This window comes from Oryctolagus cuniculus, chromosome 2, assembly GCF_051225735.1.
Source record: "Oryctolagus cuniculus isolate XC-2025 breed Fujian yellow rabbit chromosome 2, ASM5122573v1, whole genome shotgun sequence".
Taxonomy (NCBI): domain Eukaryota; kingdom Metazoa; phylum Chordata; class Mammalia; order Lagomorpha; family Leporidae; genus Oryctolagus; species Oryctolagus cuniculus.
In genome coordinates, this window is record NC_142868.1 from 139,711,521 (window position 1) to 139,729,568 (window position 18,048).

Genomic DNA, 18,048 nt, shown 5'->3' on the forward strand with positions numbered 1-18,048 from the left:
CAGGAGGATGGGAGAAGATCCGAGATTTTTGCTTCTGAGGCTTCCAAACTCCTTCAGTTCCAATCACGCAGCAAGCGGAAGCGCAGCCGCCCGAGCACCACTCTCTGAGCCCCAGCAGCTCTCATGAGAAGGATTCAGTATAAACTGCTTCTTTCAGGATTTCTGCCTCTGGAACTGCCTAGTAGGTATTTGGGGAACGTAGTGAAAATGACCCTCCTAAAGTAGCGAGATAGTATGAAGAGAACAAAATATGCTATTGACATAAGGTTAAAAACACCATGGAATTTTCTCATTTGGAATTCAAGAAATACACATCAATTACGGTTGTTAATGAAAATGACAGATTTCTTCTGCCAACTCTACAAAAGAAGCAAATGAAACCACATGACACCATACCCTTATTTTATGTAAAATACTTTGTTTATGCATGTGGAGAATTGTTTTTGTTGATGAGATTAAGGTAATTTTGATTTTCAGATCCATTATCTATTGTATTCAGATGCAAATGCTTTACTCTAGGAGCTTCATTGGAGATTTACCAAAAATATTGGGCCTTCTTCATGAATAGCTATTTTCCAATTAGCAAAGGTCACAGCATAGAGGAAGTCCAACATGGTACAAATTACTACAAATGCCTCTACTTAAAGATTTCCAGTCTTCTTTGTGATCAAGGTAATCATTTCCACATTTCCGTTCATGCTGTTAGCCTCAGTAGATTTTTGAGTTTCTCTGAATGTGTTTTTCCAGCTTCCAAGTTCCTTTTGCCAGAATAGTCCCAGGCTTTCTCTGGGGAAGGGCAGAGCTCCAGCACCTCTTCAGGTCTTCATGTGGTCTATGGTCCTCTAAGAGCATCTGCTGGAAAGGGAGTGCTGGGGCCTGAGTGCCCAGCACGAGCACACCAACTTCCCACCGTATCGGAGACCCCATGTTGTCTTGCAGGCCTCATGCTGATTGTCCCACAAGCCCAAGTCCTGGGGCCTTGAACTTTGTCTTTCAAGAAGCCTTTGAGCTTGTCCTCTTTGTAGAAACTGCTAGGTAACCAATGCTCTTCTCAATTAGCCCAGGCAGAAACCTTCAAATATAACATATTTGAAAAGTATGAAAAAACTTGTAAAATCCTTGGGACCTTACATAATTTGAAAATCAATCACTCCATTTTTTCCACCTTACAAGTGACATATTAACAAATAAGTTTTTAAAAAGCTTATTTATTTGAGAGAGAGAGAGAGAGAACTCCCATGTTATTATTTACCCCTCAAGCTGGTGCAGGGGCAGGCTGAAGTCAAGAGCTGGGAACTCAGTCTGAATCTCCCACATTTGCAGCAGAGACCTAAATACTTGAGCCATCACCTGCTGCTCCCCAGGTACACATTAGCAGGAAGCTGAATTCAGCAGCCGGGGCTGAGAATCCACTCCAGGTATTACAATGTAGGATGCAAGTGTCTTAACTACTAGGCTAAATGCCCACTCCTTGACATTGCAGTTTGGTTATACAGCTAAACTTAAAAGCAAAGGGTTATCAGAAACTTGAACCTGGAACTGTATTTTAATTTTACTTTACTTTAATAATAATTCTAAGAAGACTAGTAGGAAGAATTCCTATGTACACACCATGTAGTTGTGTGAATTTGAGACAACAATTCTCTAGGAAGCAAGAGCAGTTGGGAAAGTGTTCACTTAAATAGGGAAGATGAAACTCTTCATGAGATAGCTGTGTTTTTCACCACTATACTACAATCTTGGCATTATAAGGGGTCTTCAAGAAGTTGTAGAAAATGCCCATTATTGAATATCAATGCGTGGAGTTCAACTTTTTTGCCCCCAAAAACTTATCTTAAACATTTTTTATTTTATTTTATTTTATTTGAAAAAGGGTGGGGGTAGAGATCAGTTTTCCATCACCTGATTTACTCCCCAAATGCCTGCTGAAGTCAGGAGCCTGAAACTCATTCTGGTCTCCCACACGAGTAGCAGGAACCCAGGTACTTGGGGCATCACCTTCTGCTCCCCAGAGTGTCCATTAGCAGGAAGCTGGCATTGGAAGCAGAGCTTAGACTTGAACCTAGGCACTCTGATATGCAATGTGGGCTTCCCACATGATGTCTTTTTTTTTTTTAAAGATTTATTTATTTACTTGAAAGTAGAGTTACACAGAGAGAGGAGAGGCAGAGAGAGAGAGAGAGAGAGAGAGAGAGAGAGGTCTTCCATCCACTGGTTCACTCCCCAGGTGTCTGCAACAGGCCAGAGCTATGCCTATCCAAAGCCAGGAGCCAGGAGCTTCCCCTGGGTTTTCCATGTGGGTGCAGGGGCACAAGGACTTGGGCCATCTTCTACTGCTTTCCCAGGCCATAGCAGAGAGCTGGATCAGAAGTAGAGCAGTCGGGGCTCGAACTGGTGCCCATATGGGATGCTGGAACTGCAGGCAGGCAGCTTTACCCACGACACCACAGCGCCAGCCTCTCAACGTGATGTCTTAATCACTGTGCCGAATGCCTGCCCCCAGTAAAGTTACCTTTTACTTCCATTTTCCATAAACTTTTTGAAATTCCTTTATATGTCAAGTGTGTCTGCTTTGTCCTGAAGAGTTAGGTGGTCACAAAAGCTGTCAAATTCCTTTAAAAATACCCGTGTTGCTCAGGGGTCCCGGGGATCCAGGCCAGGGCTTCAGGAAAGCCTTTCCAGACAACGCCTGGGCCTGAGGGGGCAGCAGGAGCAACCAGGGAACATGCTTGTGGGTAGAGCTCCCTCGAATTCCTTCAGCCACAGAGGATCTGCTCTGGGGTAAAAGCCCCAAACAAAACAAATTATCTCCTTTTAAGGCATGTTTAATTGAGCCATTAACACGTAGAGAGGAGCCAAAGAGGCACCTGCATGTCCACCTCCCAGCTCACTCCTGGGCATGCAAGGCATGTCACAACGGCCTCATAAAAACACACCCGATTGTCTCATGTTCTTTAATTACCATCTTGTAAAGTTGACACCGTGATTATGCTTGAATCACGCCAGAAAGAGTCGGTGCTTTTATCCGCATGCACCATAGCTTCTTCATGGGAGTTTAAGCAATTGTATAGAAAGGGTCTGCTGACTACATGAAGCCAAGCAAAATAGGGTTTTCAGCAGCCCCTCTCAACTTGTCAGGAAGAAAATGACAAAGTAAATACAAACTGATTTCTGTCAATGGAAAGGAATCTTAACCCATGATTCTTTTTAAAATTTTTTAAAAGAAAGATTTACTTATTTATTTGAAAGTTGGAGTTACAGACAGAAAGGGGAAGGAGAGAGAGAGTTTTCCATCTGCTGATTCACTTGCCAGATTCCGCAATAGCCAGCGCTGGGCCAGGCCAAAACCAGGAGCCAGGAGCTTCATCTGAGTCTCCCAGGTGAAGGGCAGGGGCTGGAGCACTTGGGCCATCTGCCACTGCTTTTCCCAGGCCATTAGCAGGGAGCTGGATGGGAAGTGGAGAAATTGGGACTCAAACCGGTGCCCAGATGGGACGCTGGTGCTGCAGATGGCAGCTTTATCCCCTACGCCACAATGCCGGCCAAAGCCCGGGATTCTTTATGTAGCTTCCCCATCCTTAACATAAGCCCCATTTTGTAATTGAGTGTAAATGAAGTGCAGGTAGTCACAAATGCCGGCCACAATGTTACCTGCTTTTCTTACTTTTCTCACTTAATGCTGCCAATGAGATATGAGCTATGAGGAGCTTCCTTGATCGCTCCTCCTGCAGATGAGGGAACTGAGGCCTGGGGAGGGAAAGCAATTTGCAGAAGGCCACGCAGCCCATGAGAGCTGTGCTGGGGAGTTCCGACCTGATAGCTGGATCTTCGCTGCTACACGACGCTGCCTCTCCCTCTGCTATCTCTGAAAGCAGTGTTTTTCAGCTGGGGCTCAGTCCAGAGGAAATTTTCAGAGACCCTAGAATCCTATGAGGATTCACAACTGTGTGTTTGAAGCTTTTGTGGTAGTCTGAAGAAACTAACATAATTAGTCAAGGTGATCACATTATAACTGTTATAATGTGCTGAACCTCTAAGATTATCTGAGAGGGGAAGGGGGCGGGGATCTCCTATTGGCTATTTTACTCTCCAATGCCAGCAATAGCCAGATTGGGCCAGGCTGAAGCTGGGAGTCAGGAAGTCAACGCGGATTTCCACGTGGGTGGCAGGAGACCAGTGACTTGGCCTTAACTGCTGCCTTGAAGAATGGACTTTAGCAGGAAACTAGAGACAGGAGCCAGAGGTGGGACTCATGCCCAAGTGCTCTGATATGGGAAGTGGCATCTTAACCACCATGCCAAACACTGAACTCTGAACACCTTCTAATTCCATTTCCATGAACTTCTAAAATAACCTTTGCATTAGCTAGACTCTGTGGGGAGCAGCCCGGACTGGACTGAGTTACTGGAATTAAGACTTATTCTATGCATCTGCTCTCCCACAATATGGCGCTGGGAGAGAAGTAAACAGCTTCCGCACAGCTGCCTCCAGTTCAACCAATAAACTGTAGGACTTGCTCCTGATTGGAGAGCAGCGTACTCGGCGTGTGGGCAGCCAAGTTGGGATTGGCAGAGGAGGACTATAAAGGAGGAGAGAGACGGCATGCACCAGGAACATCTAAGGGGAACATCTAGTTGAAGGAACACCTGTGCAGCCCCCGAAGAGAGCCGGCCGGCGGTGTGCCGCTCCCCTGCGGAAGTGGGGAATGTGGCAGGGGGAACTGCCCTTCCACGGAGGTGGAAGGGATAGTAGCCAACCCGGGAAGAACCAGCAGCAAACCTGGGGAGGGCCGAGCAGACAGAAAGAACAGCGCAGGGTCCTGTGTCGTTCCCCCACGAAGACGGGGAGCGACATAATGGTGCCGTGACTCGGATATGAAGCCTAGGCAGGGTTCAGTGTTGCTCCTCCACGAAGAGGGGGAGCGACATAATGGTGCCGTGACTCGGATAGGAAACCTGACTCGGATAGAAAACCTAGGACGGATAGGAAACTTAGGACGGATAGGAAACCTAGGACGGATAAAAAACCTAGGAGGGAAGAAACGGGAAGAACTGGGAAAATATCGGAGAGAGAGACTAGCAAACAGCCTGGGAAAAGCCGGACGAAAAGGGTGCCGGAAGAAGCTATTGAAAGCCTAGGCATAGATTCGGATACGGACTACGGGGGGAAGCTGGGAGAAATCTCTAAGGTCGAAAGCGAAAGTGAAAGCTAGAACAAACAGACTCGGATGCGGACTGTGGGGAGAGGCCAGGAGAAATGAGGGAGGAGTATTGTTGGAGGAAAGCTTGGGGAAACATACCGGGTAGAGAAAAATGTTAGGGAAATTGAAGCCGCGGGGGGCAGGCCAAGGCGGATACGAAAGCCACTTTGGGATTCTCAAGTTAGCCCGGGAATAGGGGGCGAAAAGTTGAAACCAGAAGCTGAAACGTAAGCCAGATTGGGATCCGTCTGATTAGCCCGGGGAGCAAAGGACGGGAAGCCAAACCGTGGGGCGGAGACGTAAGCTGGGTTGAATTCGCCAGGCTAGCCCGGGGAACTTAGATTGAATGCTAGTGGCGGACACGTAAGCTACGCTGTGTGACTCGTGGAGGCTGCCGCGCGCAGACAGAGCGTGCGGGGCTCAAGTACATAGGGAACGCGGGGCTGGCGCGAGGCCGTGGTTCAGACGCGAAAGGGTTAAGCGCGGAGACCGCGGAGTGTGCGCGCAAAGCCGAGCTGCGCAGATGAGAGAGGCGCTGGCTGAAGCGGCGCAGAGCCGGGAAGCTGCCGGCAGGGCGAGGCGCCGGGAAGCTGCGGGGATAAGAGAAACAGAAGTTTAGAAGTAAAGTGAGAGAAATAGGAATGCTGGCAGACAGAAGTAAAATGGGAGAAATAGGAATGCCCGGAGATAGAGAAATAGAGAAATAGAAAGGCCTCCCCACAACATGGCAATGAGAGAGCTTGGATTCGGTCTGCCAGATTAGGGAAGTGGTGAGCACCTGCGGGCGGCTAGCAGCTTATGCGCCGCAGGTCACCGAAGACAGGCACGTTATCAACACCAATAAGTCACCCCACAACATGGCAATGAGAGAGCTTGGATTCGGTCTGCCTGATTAGGGCGATAAGCACCAGCAGGCAGCTCGACCAGAGTATGAGCTGCAGGTCACCGAAGATAGGCACGAATCAACACCAATAAGCCTCCCCACAATATGGCAATGAGAAGGCTTGGATTCGGTTTGCCTGATAGGGCTTGTAAGCCCCTGCAGGCAGAGCAGAGCATGCGCTGCAGGGCACCGAACACAGGCATGCATCAGCGCCTAAAAACCTCCTCACAACATGGCGAAGAGAGGACCCGGATTCGGTTTGCCTGATTGATAGGACTTGTAAGAACCTGTGGCAACTCTAGCAAGTAGAGCAGAGTGTGTGCCACGGGACACCGAAGACAGGCGCGTATCAACGCCAAAAAATAAAAAGAAAGGGGGATCTGTGGGGAGCAGCCCGGACTGGACTGAGTTACTGGAATTAAGACTTATTCTATGCATCTGCTCTCCCACAATATGGCGCTGGGAGAGAAGTAAACAGCTTCCGCACAGCTGCCTCCAGTTCAACCAATAAACTGTAGGACTTGCTCCTGATTGGAGAGCAGCGTACTCGGCGTGTGGGCAGCCAAGTTGGGATTGGCAGAGGAGGACTATAAAGGAGGAGAGAGACGGCATGCACCAGGAACATCTAAGGGGAACATCTAGTTGAAGGAACACCTGTGCAGCCCCTGAAGAGAGCCGGCCGGCGGTGTGCCGCTCCCCTGCGGAAGTGGGGAATGTGGCAGGGGGAACTGCCCTTCCACGGAGGTGGAAGGGATAGTAGCCAACCCGGGAAGAACCAGCAGCAAACCCGGGGAGGGCCGAGCAGACAGAAAGAACAGCGCAGGGTCCTGTGTCGTTCCCCCACGAAGACGGGGAGCGACAGACTCTAGATTTTATACAGCTCTCACCAGTTTCCCTCCACTAATGTCGTTTTTGTCATGCAAGATCCACTTCAGGATACTAAGCTGCACATATCGGCTAACAATTTTTTCAGAAAAAAATGACATTCTAATCAGCATTAGACAAGGTCTATTAAAAGAAATCAGTGTGCTGCATTTACAATCAGAATGTTTTTAAGTAATAAGATATTTATGCCATATTTTAATTTCAACTTTCAAGTCAGTATAAATCAAGTCATTTATTACACAATTTACTAACAAATTTTCACTTCCCATGTGTAGAAAATTAACTTTAATCTCTGTTATACTATTCTTGGAAAATTACAAAGGATGGTCAGAGGGACTTTCTTTTTCTTTCTTTTTTTTTTTTTTTTTTTTTTTTTTTTTTTTTTTTTTTTTTTGGACAGGCAGAGTGGATAGTGAGAGAGAGAGACAGAGAGAAAGGTCTTCCTTTTGCCATTGGTTCACCCTCCAATGGCCGCTGCGGCTGGTGCGCTGCGGCCGGCGCACCGCGCTGATCCGAAGGCGGGAGCCAGGTGCTTCTACTGGTCTCCTATGGGGTGCAGGGCCCAAGCACCTGGGCCATCCTCCATTGCCTTCCCGGGCCACAGCAGAGAGCTGGCCTGGAAGAGGGGCAACCGGGACAGAATCCGGCGCCCCGACCGGGACTAGAACCCGGTGTGCCGGCGCCGCTAGGTGGAGGATTAGCCTATTAAGGCGCAGCGCCGGCCGACTTTCTTAAAATTTGCAAAACAACATGTCATATGAGGATCTGTGGATGAAACGAGTAAATGAGCTTAAGGAACTCTGGAACATGCGTGTGCACTCTTGGAAACAAAATAAATGAGTAAGGAAAAGCAGTTTTGAAGCATTACGGAAGCCTCACGTGCCGATCCAGACAGTACTGCATTGTCAGATGTTAATTACACTCTGCCTGTCTCACTGCACAAATACACACCTTTGAACAGGTAAGCAGCACTAATGTGAAAACAGAAACAAAGAGTCTTTCATTAATTTCAGGAGTATTACCAGAAATGATTCAGCTTTCCTAATTCAAACATGAATTATATCTAACATAAATGATCAGCAAGCTACTGCTAGCAAGTTTGATAGATTTATAAAAAGCCCACATAGGTACTTTCAGCCTATTAAAAAGTGAAAGACATACTCTGGACTCCAAAAACAGTGTCATTAGAGATTACAGTACTGATTGAATTTTCCACTAACAAGCTAAGGGCGCTTTTGATATCTTAATAAGATTATATGATCTTCTTTTGGACCAAGACCAATAGTTTATTGTTCCTTGAGGAAGGTATTTGTACTTTATAAGCATTTGTGTTTTCTTCTAATGCTGTCCTTTTTTACTTTAATAAAACACTTATTTTTAAAACCTTTGGGGTAAGTTGCAAAATAGTGACTTATGAAGTATTTAACAATATTTAAAAAGTCTTTTTACTCAACAGTGTACTTTTGTTTTGTTTTCTCTAAACAAACACAGGAATTAAAGCAAAAGGTCCTTGGGGCCAGCACTGTGGTGCAGCGAGTAAAGCCCTGGCCTGAAGCGCTGGCATCTCAATGGGTGCTGATTCTGTCCCAGCTGCCCTTCTTCCGATCCAGCTCTCTGCTGTGGCCTGGGAAAGCAGTGGAGGATGGACCCAGTCCTTGGGCCCCTGCATCTGCGTGGGAGACCTGGAGGAAGCTCCTGGCTCCTGGCTTTGGATTGGCGCAGCTCTGGCCGTTGTGGCCACCTGGGGAGTGAGCTGGCGGATGGAAGACCTCTCTCTCTGTCTCTACCTCTCTCTGTAACTCTGTCTTTCAAATAAATAAAATAAAATTTTTTAAAAAAAGCTAAAGTCCTCTTAACTCCAAATTCGATGTCTGAGTGTTTTTTAAAAAGGTTTATTTATTTGAAAGAGAGAGTTACAGTGAGAGAGAGACAGATCTTCCATCATTGGTTCATTCCCCAAATGGCCAAAATGACCAGAGCTGGATTAAGCTGAAGCCAGGAGCCAGGAGCTTCTTCTGGTTCTCCCATGTGGGTATAGGGGTCCAAGCACTTTGGCCATCTTCTGCTGAGAGATAGTGTTATAGAGAAAGGCAGAGACAGAGAGAGAGGGCTTCCATCGCTGGTTCGCTCTCCAAATGGTCCCAACGGCTGGAGCTCAGAAGCCAGGAGCCAGGAGCTTCTTCCGAGTCTCCCATGCTGGTGCAGGGTCCCAAGCACTTGGGCCATTCTCTATTGCTTTTGCAGGCCCTAAACATAGAGCTGGATCGAAGAGGAGCAGGCGGGACATGAACCGGCACCTATATAGGAAGCCAGCAGTGCAGGCGGAGGCTTAGCCCACTATGCCACTGCGTCTGCCCTTGGCTACAGCTTTAACCAATAAAGGAGGAAAGGGGAGTATATCAATATGGTTGATGACAGTTTATAAAAACACATTCACTATTCTAAAACAAACTGGGTCACTACCTTAAGACATCATTGGCAGGCTCTCCAGGCATTCTGTTACTCTCCCACTAAGTTTCCTTACGTGAACCAGAAACCTACCTTTATGGTAACAATAGAATTTTATATTGCTCTTCAATTTGACAAGCAGCAAACAACAGGAAACAAATTGGCAAAGCCACACTGGCCTTTAGTTATCTCAGCACCCCTGAAAACAGGGGCTAAAAGGAGCCACTAAGAAACAGTATTCAGGGGCTAGCGCTGTGGCCTAGTGGAGTAAAGCCGCCGCTTGCAGTTCCAGCATCCTATATGGGCACCAGTTCGAGTCCCGGCTGCTCTACTTCTGATCCAGCTCTCTGCTATGGCCTGGGAAAGCAGTAGAAGATGGCCCAAGTCTTTGGGCCCCTGCACCCACATGGGAGACCCAGAAGAAGCTCCTGGTTCCTGGCTTTAGATCGGCATAGCTCTGGTAGGTGTGGCCAATTGGGGAGTGAACCAGCAGATGGAAGACCTCTCTCTTCCTCTCTGTTTCTCCTCTCTCTGTAAATCTGCCTTTCAAATAAATAAATCTTAAAAAAAAAAAAGAAACAGTATTCAAAGAGCAATGTATTATCTAATGTGATCTCCAAAATAAGCACAATTCAGTCATCTTCAATGGGAAAGGCCACAGTGTTTGAAAATTAGGAATGTTATACTGGTTTTTATCAAAGTGATCATCCAAGTTTGGAACAAATTCCAAACTCACATTTACTTGCATCACGTCAGTTTAATAATCAAATAAATGACAAAAAAAGACAGACAGTGAAAACAACATCATATAGCACAATAGTTGGATTTGGCTTCCTCTGGATAAAAACCTTCTGTTTTTCCATAGTCCTGTCTAGAAATCCCATTGTAAAGTCAAACTGTGAATCCATTTCAGCTAATAATTTATTTTGATTTTTAATTTCACAGCCTGTTTCAAAGGACAGAGATTTTGTAGCTGTTACTTTGCTTCCCAGTTTCAACGAGTCCCTGGTTTTCTTCTTCACAGGCACTACTAGCATCGCCGTAGTTCCCGGAGTGGCCAGGAGGTACTGCTTTCCCCAGGCCTGCGCCTCATCCTGCCAGCAGAGGGAGGAACATGGCAGGTGGGGGGGGGCAGAGGGTTACAAAAGGGCCAAGGGTCACCCAGACCGCGTCTTCAGTCCCAGAGCCCCGCGAAGCACCGACTCTTCACCCCCAGTACCATGACATCAGTCTGAACGTAGTCATTTTTAAATTTAAAGTGCGGGGACTGACCTTATCGGCGAGGCGAGGCGGCTGAGGCTTCCGGGGCCGGCTGCCGCCAAGGTAGACCATGCAGGAGGTGAACAACCGCATCGTGGAGGAGACGCTCGCTCTCCAGGTCGAGAACGCGGCAGCAGGAAACAAACCAGGAGCAGAAGTAACATCTGCAGATTCTGATGGCGTCCTCCATCGTATTTCAAATCCTAATGGAGAGAACACCAAGGCGATGGGATTTCTACAAAGAACTTCAGGCACATGGCGCTCAGGAGTCATTAAAAACGATGTGCAGGGGTTTCCTGGTGAATCCAGAATCAGGATGGAGTGTCTCTTTGCTAGCCGACCTCCATAGTCTGCCTGCAGAGAGGATTCCACGTACATCAGGCTGGCATGTGGACGTGGAGCCGTTTTGCCTCTGCCTTTGAGAAATACTTCCAATTCCAAGAAGAAGGCAGAGAAGGAGAGAACAGGGCAGCTATCCGTCCTAGGGGTGAGGAGGCCGTGTATGCTGGGTGTAAAAAGGACAGACTCAGCAGTCTTCAGCACCATGTTTAAGGATGACGATGATGTGGTCCTAGGACAGATGTTCTTGCAGGAGTTCTAAGGCCGCAGAGCCGGTCACACAGTCCCTCAGGTCCTCTCCAGCCACAGAGACCCTCCCCTGGGCTTGCTGCTGTGGGCGACAACATCAGCTGTATCACCTTGGCGCTGTTCCCTCACCACACCAATGCCAGTGCCCGAGATAACACCATCAACCCTGTCCACACGTTCCGGGACTACCTGCATTACCACATCGAGTGCTCTGAGGCCTGTATGCACACCCGTGTGCGGGCACAAACGTCTGACTTCCTCAAGGTGCTGAACCGTGCACGCCCAGATGCTGAGAAAAAAGAAATGAAAAGTCATAGGAAGACGTTTTCATCCCGCCAGCTCTTGGGAACAGGAGGAGGAGGTGGCTGTTGACTGAAGGCTGGAACACTAGCTGTGGATAATGGTAGCTTTTAATATTGCACTTCAGCCTGCGCCTGCAGTGCCGGCATCCCATATGGGTGCCGGTTTCTACTCCCGGTTGCTCCTCTTCCAGTCCAGCTCTCTGTTGTTACCCGGGAAGGCAGTGGAGGATGGCCCAAGTGCTTGGGCCACTGCACCTGCATTGGAGACCAGGAGGAAGCACCTGGCTCTTGGCTTCGGATCGGCGCAGTGCCCGCCATAGTGGGCATTTGGAGAATGAACCAACGGAAGGAAGACCTTTCTCTCTCTCTCTCACTGTCTATAACTCTACCTGCCAAATAAATAATAAAAAAAAATTGCACCTCTTCAGGTTCTCAAGGGATCTCCATTTTGGTTTCATTTTGTACACGTTTGAAGATAATCTACAGAAACGAGCCTTGCTTGTAAGGACTTCATAGTTCCCAAGAATTAAAAAAAAAAAAAAGAAAATTCCATTTGATCAACTTAATTCCTTTTTTTTTTTTTTTTAACCATCCTCCCTAACTCCCCTTCCCTTCGACCCTCTTTTCCAAGCTTCTACTTTGCAACATGTTGCTGGTAATGAGATGCAGGATAATGCAATGTTAGCTTGTTTTTTCCTAAGTGTTTGAGTTTGAAACTCCTGTATCTAAAGAAATATGGTTGAAGTCACTAACAAAGAAAATCTATCTTAAAAAATTAAAAATTATTTTAAACATGTTCTATGATATTGTGTCGCTCCCCTCTTCATGGAGGAACGACACTAAACCCTGCCTAGGCTTCCTATCCGAGTCACGGCACCATTATGTCGCTCCCCGTCTTCGTGGAGGAACGACACTAAACCCTGCGTTGTTCTTTTGCCTGCTCGGCCCTCCCCGGGTTTGCTGCTGGTTCTTCCCGGGTTGGCTACCGTCCCTTCCACCTCCGTGGAAGGGCGGTTCCTCCTGCCACTTTCCCCACTTCCACGGGGGAGCGGCACACTGCCGCCGGCCGGCTCTCTCGGGGGCTGCACAGGTGTTCGCGGTGCATGTTGTCTCTCTCCTCCTTTATAGTCCTCTTCCACCAATCCCAACTCTGCTACCCACACGCCGAGTACGCTGCTCTCCTCCAATCAGGAGCAGGTCCTACAGTTTATTGGTTGAACTGGAGGCAGCTGTGTAGAAGCTGTTTCCTCCTCTCCCAGCGCCATATTGTGGGAGAGCAGATGCATAGAATAAGTCTTAATTTGAGTAACTTAGTCTAGTCCAAGTTGCTCCCAGTTGCTCCCCACAATATTGTTTATTTATTTTTTTAAAAGATTTATTTATTTTACTTGAAAGGTTACAGAGAGAGAGGAGAGGCTGAGAGAGAGAGAGAGAGAGAGAGAGGTCTTCCATCTGCTGGCCCACTCCCCAATTGTCTGCAACGGCTGGAGCTGTGCCAATCCGAAGCCAGGAGCCAGGAGCTTCCTCAGGGTCTCCCAAGGGCTTGGGCCATCCTCCACTGCTTTGCCAGGCCATAGCAGAGAGCTGGATCGGAAGTGGAGCAGCTGGGCCTTGAATCAGTGCCCATATGGGATGCTGGCACTGCAGGCAGTGGCTTTACCCGCTATGCCATGGCACCGGCCCCAGAGAACAGTCTCAATATCTAGAAAAATGAGTACTTTCCAAGAAGTCATTGAAGATTCATTGATGAATGACATTTGGTTCAACTATTTTGCCATCTTGTAATAGGGGCCTATCTTACTGATAGTGTTGAAAACTCAGTAGAACCTGGTGATAAAGAAATTTTCAAATTCTTAAGTTTGCAAAATATAGTACCTAATTTCTGCTGTAACATTTAGGAAAATATTACTGAGGAATATAATCCATCTTCCCCAACTCTAGCTTTTTAATTATCTTATAAACACACTGAAACCGCACTGGTGGAAGTTGGTGAAAAGGTTAATCAGTGATGGGAAAATTTACATAGGAAGTACATGACTTTCTAGAAAGGATTCACCAGCAACTCAGAACTTGTATAAACTATTTTTTTACAAAAATAAAATTCATGTGATGAAAAAGTTGCTCTAGCTAATACTATCAATGGATCATTTTTCCATATATATGAACTCATGTTTTAAATCTAAGCCAACATGGACTGCTACATTACACTTTCTGATTTATTCATAAATTCTATTTTCATGCTAAGATTGATCACTTAATTGAATTTTCTATTTGATCTGTTTACTACTGGCACCAGCCTCTAGATTTATTTCTGAGGTCATTGTTCACACACAAAAAAGAAAGTTTATATTTTCCTAGAGTTACCATACACATGAGATTCATGGAGAACAGAAGCCTAGCAAGAAGGAGACGTTGATTGGTTACCTAGGCACAGCCACTAAGTGGTTTTGAAAATAGTTTTGGGGGCCGGCGCTGTGGCTTCTACCGGCGCTCTGCTGCAGGGAGCCAGATCAGGAGTGGAACAGTTGGGATTTGAACTGGTGCCCATATAGGATATATTGTAGAAGGTGGATAAGGGGGATTCTCACAGAAACTGTGACATAACATGATGTAGTGGTTTTCAAAGAGTATCAATAGGCACCTTTTTCCTATAACCCGAAGCCTTGGATAACTTTGACTTTCTCCATTTTTTCCTGAGGGAGCTGAGCAAGACTCAACCATGCATCAGAAAGGTTCAAATGTTTAAATGCATAGAAATTTAAGGAGAAAAAAGGAGGAAAAGAATAGGGGAGCAAGTGGTTGGAAGTGCAGGAAAAAGAAGGGTAGGTATTCCCAAGAGAAATTTAAACGTAAGCACCGGCAAAGTGAGTGACTTTCTCCTACTTTGTATCCATAGCATGTAGAATAGGCCCCGACATTTAATGTGGATTCAGCAAATATTTGTTGAGCAAATCATGGGTGGGATTGTTGGTGTTACTCAGCTGTGGATATTTAGTGTAATGCTGGTGGAGCCATATACCCTGAAGGGTCTCCTTTCAAAAAAAAAAAATATCCATTTAGTTGCAGGAGTGTAGTTAACTGGCAGCCTCCAGTTGGTAGCATCTTAGGATCTGTCTCAGCTTTTAAGCTGAAGCCATCCTCACGCCAGGCAGCCACCAGCAATATCTGAACCTAGAGAAGTACCTGGCCATTTCTGCCCAGGTGGTCTTCTCTAAGGGACCTCCTTTGCTTTGAAGGTCACTGCTGGGTTCCCTGGGATGGTCAGTTTGCAACATGGTCTGAGGCTCTTCCTGCCCAGTTCTGCTTCCTCTCTCTTTCTCAAAGATCCCTCCTCTCAATAAACTTCTTCCTCCTTCCTCCTTCCTCCTTCCTCCTCCTCCTTTTGACAGGCAAAGTGGACAGTGAGAGAGAGAGACACAGAGAGAAAGGTCTTCCTTTTCTGTTGGTTCACCCCCCAGTGGCTGCTGCGGCCGGCGCTGCGCTGATCCGAAGCCAGGAGCCAGGTGCTTCTCCTGGTCTCCCATTGAGCCACGGCGCCGGCCTCAATAAACTTCTTATGCTTCTATTTACTGTTTGTTTGTTGAGGACTCAAATGATCCAATTTGTGACAGTTTCACTCGAAGCCCCATAATCACCTTGGTGCAGAACAAACTGCTAAGTTTGTGGACCACGTCTTTGGGGCAGTGTTATTTGAAATGTGGTTTATGAATCAGTGTCAGTCTGTGAACTATTTGTTATCTCTCCACAATAAGATGAGTGCAGAAATTGATATCACTTAGAAGCTTTCCTTACCATTCCATATAGCTGTAAAAATGGAGACTGGTAAGTGAATTGGTCTTCTGGCATGGGACTAGTTTGGATGCTGTTGACTTCATACGGTGAGTCCATATGTGTACCAGTTATGTGCATGTAACAATTTGTGATATTTTAACATTGACTTGGTAATTGTGACCCTATCATTGTATAAAATGTTATATTAATTTCTTATCAAAATATAATTTAAATGTAATGAAAACATTAAAATATAGATTATTACAACTGGCAACTGATGAAAGCTTGAAGTTGAATTTGAAAACACAGCCATCTTTTGTTTCATATAAAAGTTAACAATGAGTATCCTTAGTTTGCTGGGTTTCAAAATCTTCCCATCTATTCCCATCAATGTAATTATGTAAGACTCATTTCTATAATACAATGTAAAAATAGATGAGCTATTTAAATTATACCTAATCCTTGGCAATTTTTGCAAGAAGCTCTTAAATCCAATCATAGAACAATCACCTCGGGCCAATGCTGTGGCGCAGTGGGTTAACGCCCTGGCCTGCAGTGCCAGCATCCCATATGGGCACCGGTTCGAGACCTGGTTGCTCCACTTCCGATCCAGCTCCCTGCTCTGGCCTGGGAAAGCAGTAGAAGATGGCCCAAGTCCTTGGGCCCCTGCACCCACATGGGAGACCAGGAAGAAGCTACTGGCTCCTGGCTTCAGATCAGCACAACTCCACCACTGCGGCCAACTGGGGAGTGAACCATCAGATGGAAGACCTCTCTCTCTCTCTCTCTGCCTCTCCTCTCTCTCTGCGTAATTGTGTAACTCTGACTTTCAAATAAATAAATAAATAAATCTTTTTTTAAAAGATCACCTCATTTATCATGTTAAAAACTTTGAATATTAACATACATGGTGTTTGTTTAGACTGTTTTTTAAGAGGGATTGATTAAAATCAATATTGTGCAGTGGTTTAGGCCACCGTGCGTGACACCAGCATCCTGAATCAGAGTACCAGTTGAAGTCCAGGCTGTTTCGCTTCCGATCTAGCTTCCTGCTGATGAACACCTTGGGAATGCAGCAGGTGATTGCCTAAATACCTGGGTCCCTGCCACACATGTGGGGGACCTGGATGCAGTTCCTGGCTCCTGGCTTTGGCCTAGCAGTTGTGGACATCTGGGGAGTGAATCAGCAAATGGAAGAGCTCACTGTCTCTGGCTTTTCACTTCTATCACTATGCTTTCCAGAAAGAAAAGAAATATTTTCTTAAAGATTTATTTATTAATTTGGAAGGCAGACTTACAGAGAGGCAGAGGCAGAGTGAGGTCTTCCATCCACTGGTTCACTCCCAAGATGGCCACAATGGTCGGAGCTGCGCTGATCCAAAGCCAGGAGCCAGGAGCTTCTTCTGGGTCTCTCACATGGGTGCAGGAGCCCAAGGACTTGGGCCGTCTTCTACTGCTTTCCCAGGCCATAGCAGAGAGCTGGACCAGAAGTGGAGCTGCTAGGACTCAAACCAGTGCCCATATGGGATGCCAGCACTGCAGGTGGCAGCTTTACCTGCTATGCCACAGCTCTGGCCTCATTTTTTTAAAAGTATTTTTATAGGCATTTAAAAAAGATTTATTTATTTGAAAGAGGTAGAGAAACTGAGAGAAAGAGAGAGAGAGAGAGAGAGAGATTTTCATTCACCCTAGGATGGCCTCAACAGGCCAGGGCTGGGCTAGGTAGAAGCCAGGAGCCAGGAGCTTCATCTGGGCCTCTCAGGTGGGAGGCAGGGTCCTAAACACGTGGGCCATCTTTTGCTGCTTTCCCAGGCCATTAGCGGATAGTTGTATCAGAAATGGAGCAACCAGGACATAACTGTTGCCCATGTGGAATGCTGGCTTTGCAGGCAGTGGCTTAGTCTGCCAGGGCACAAGCTAGCCCCATTAATGTATGTTATCACCATATCATGCCTAATTGTTAAATTAGGACTGTGGACCGAAAAAAAACTGAGTGTAAGCAACACTCTTTTAAAATATTTTTTTTATTTTTACTTTTTGACAAGCAGAGTTAGTGAAAGACAGAGAGAGTTATAGACAGTGAGAGAGAGAGAGAGAAAAGTCTTCCTTCTGTTGGTTCACTCCCTTAATGGCCGCCACGGCCGGCGCTGCGCTGATCTGAAGCCAGGAGCCAGGAGCTTCTTTCAGGTCTCACACTCGATGCAGGGGCTCAAAGACTTGGGCCATCTTCTACTGCTATCCCAGGCCATAGCAGAGAGCTGGATCAGAAGTGTAGCAACCAAGCTAGAACCAGTGCCCAGATGGGAAATGCGCGCCCCAGGCAGAGGATTAACCTACTGCGCCACAGCGCCGGCCCCTCTACTAATTCATTTTTACTGTTTTTTACTAAAGGATCTCTTAACAATGGATTGGAAAAGTAGCCCATTTTCACTACAGATAATTTGGGAAGCTGTTCTAGAAGGCTGAGAGTTGTAGTTAAGAACCTGGTCCCTGGAACTTCAGCAAGGGTTAAAATTCCTAAAAAAATTTTGGTGGCTTTTTTTCTGTTTAAATACGCTCAGGGGTGCGAGTTTCGCCCGACAGAAATCGAGCCAAAGCGGGCTGGCGTGCTCTCCCACCCTTCCAATCCAATCTCCCGACTCAGGACCCCTTAGGCCATTGCGAGCCCCCGGAAAGGGCGGGGCGAAGGGGCGGGGCGAGCAGCGTGAGGC

The 18,048-nt window shown here is 46.7% G+C and overlaps 1 long non-coding RNA gene and 2 pseudogenes across 1 annotated transcript; 1 reads left to right on the forward strand and 2 right to left on the reverse strand.

The window, feature by feature from the left end:
* Window positions 1-773: 773 nt before the first annotated feature.
* LOC149128072 (uncharacterized) lies at window positions 774-17,996 on the reverse strand. The gene is made up of 2 exons (XR_016229316.1): window positions 16,636-17,996; window positions 774-1,072 (listed from the first exon to the last, which is right to left on the reverse strand). It is a non-coding gene; the product is annotated as an uncharacterized LOC149128072 (long non-coding RNA).
* LOC103347795 (BET1 homolog) lies at window positions 10,164-10,638 on the reverse strand (annotated as a pseudogene).
* LOC100343545 (actin-related protein 2/3 complex subunit 2 pseudogene) lies at window positions 10,375-11,958 on the forward strand (annotated as a pseudogene).
* Window positions 17,997-18,048: the final 52 nt, after the last annotated feature.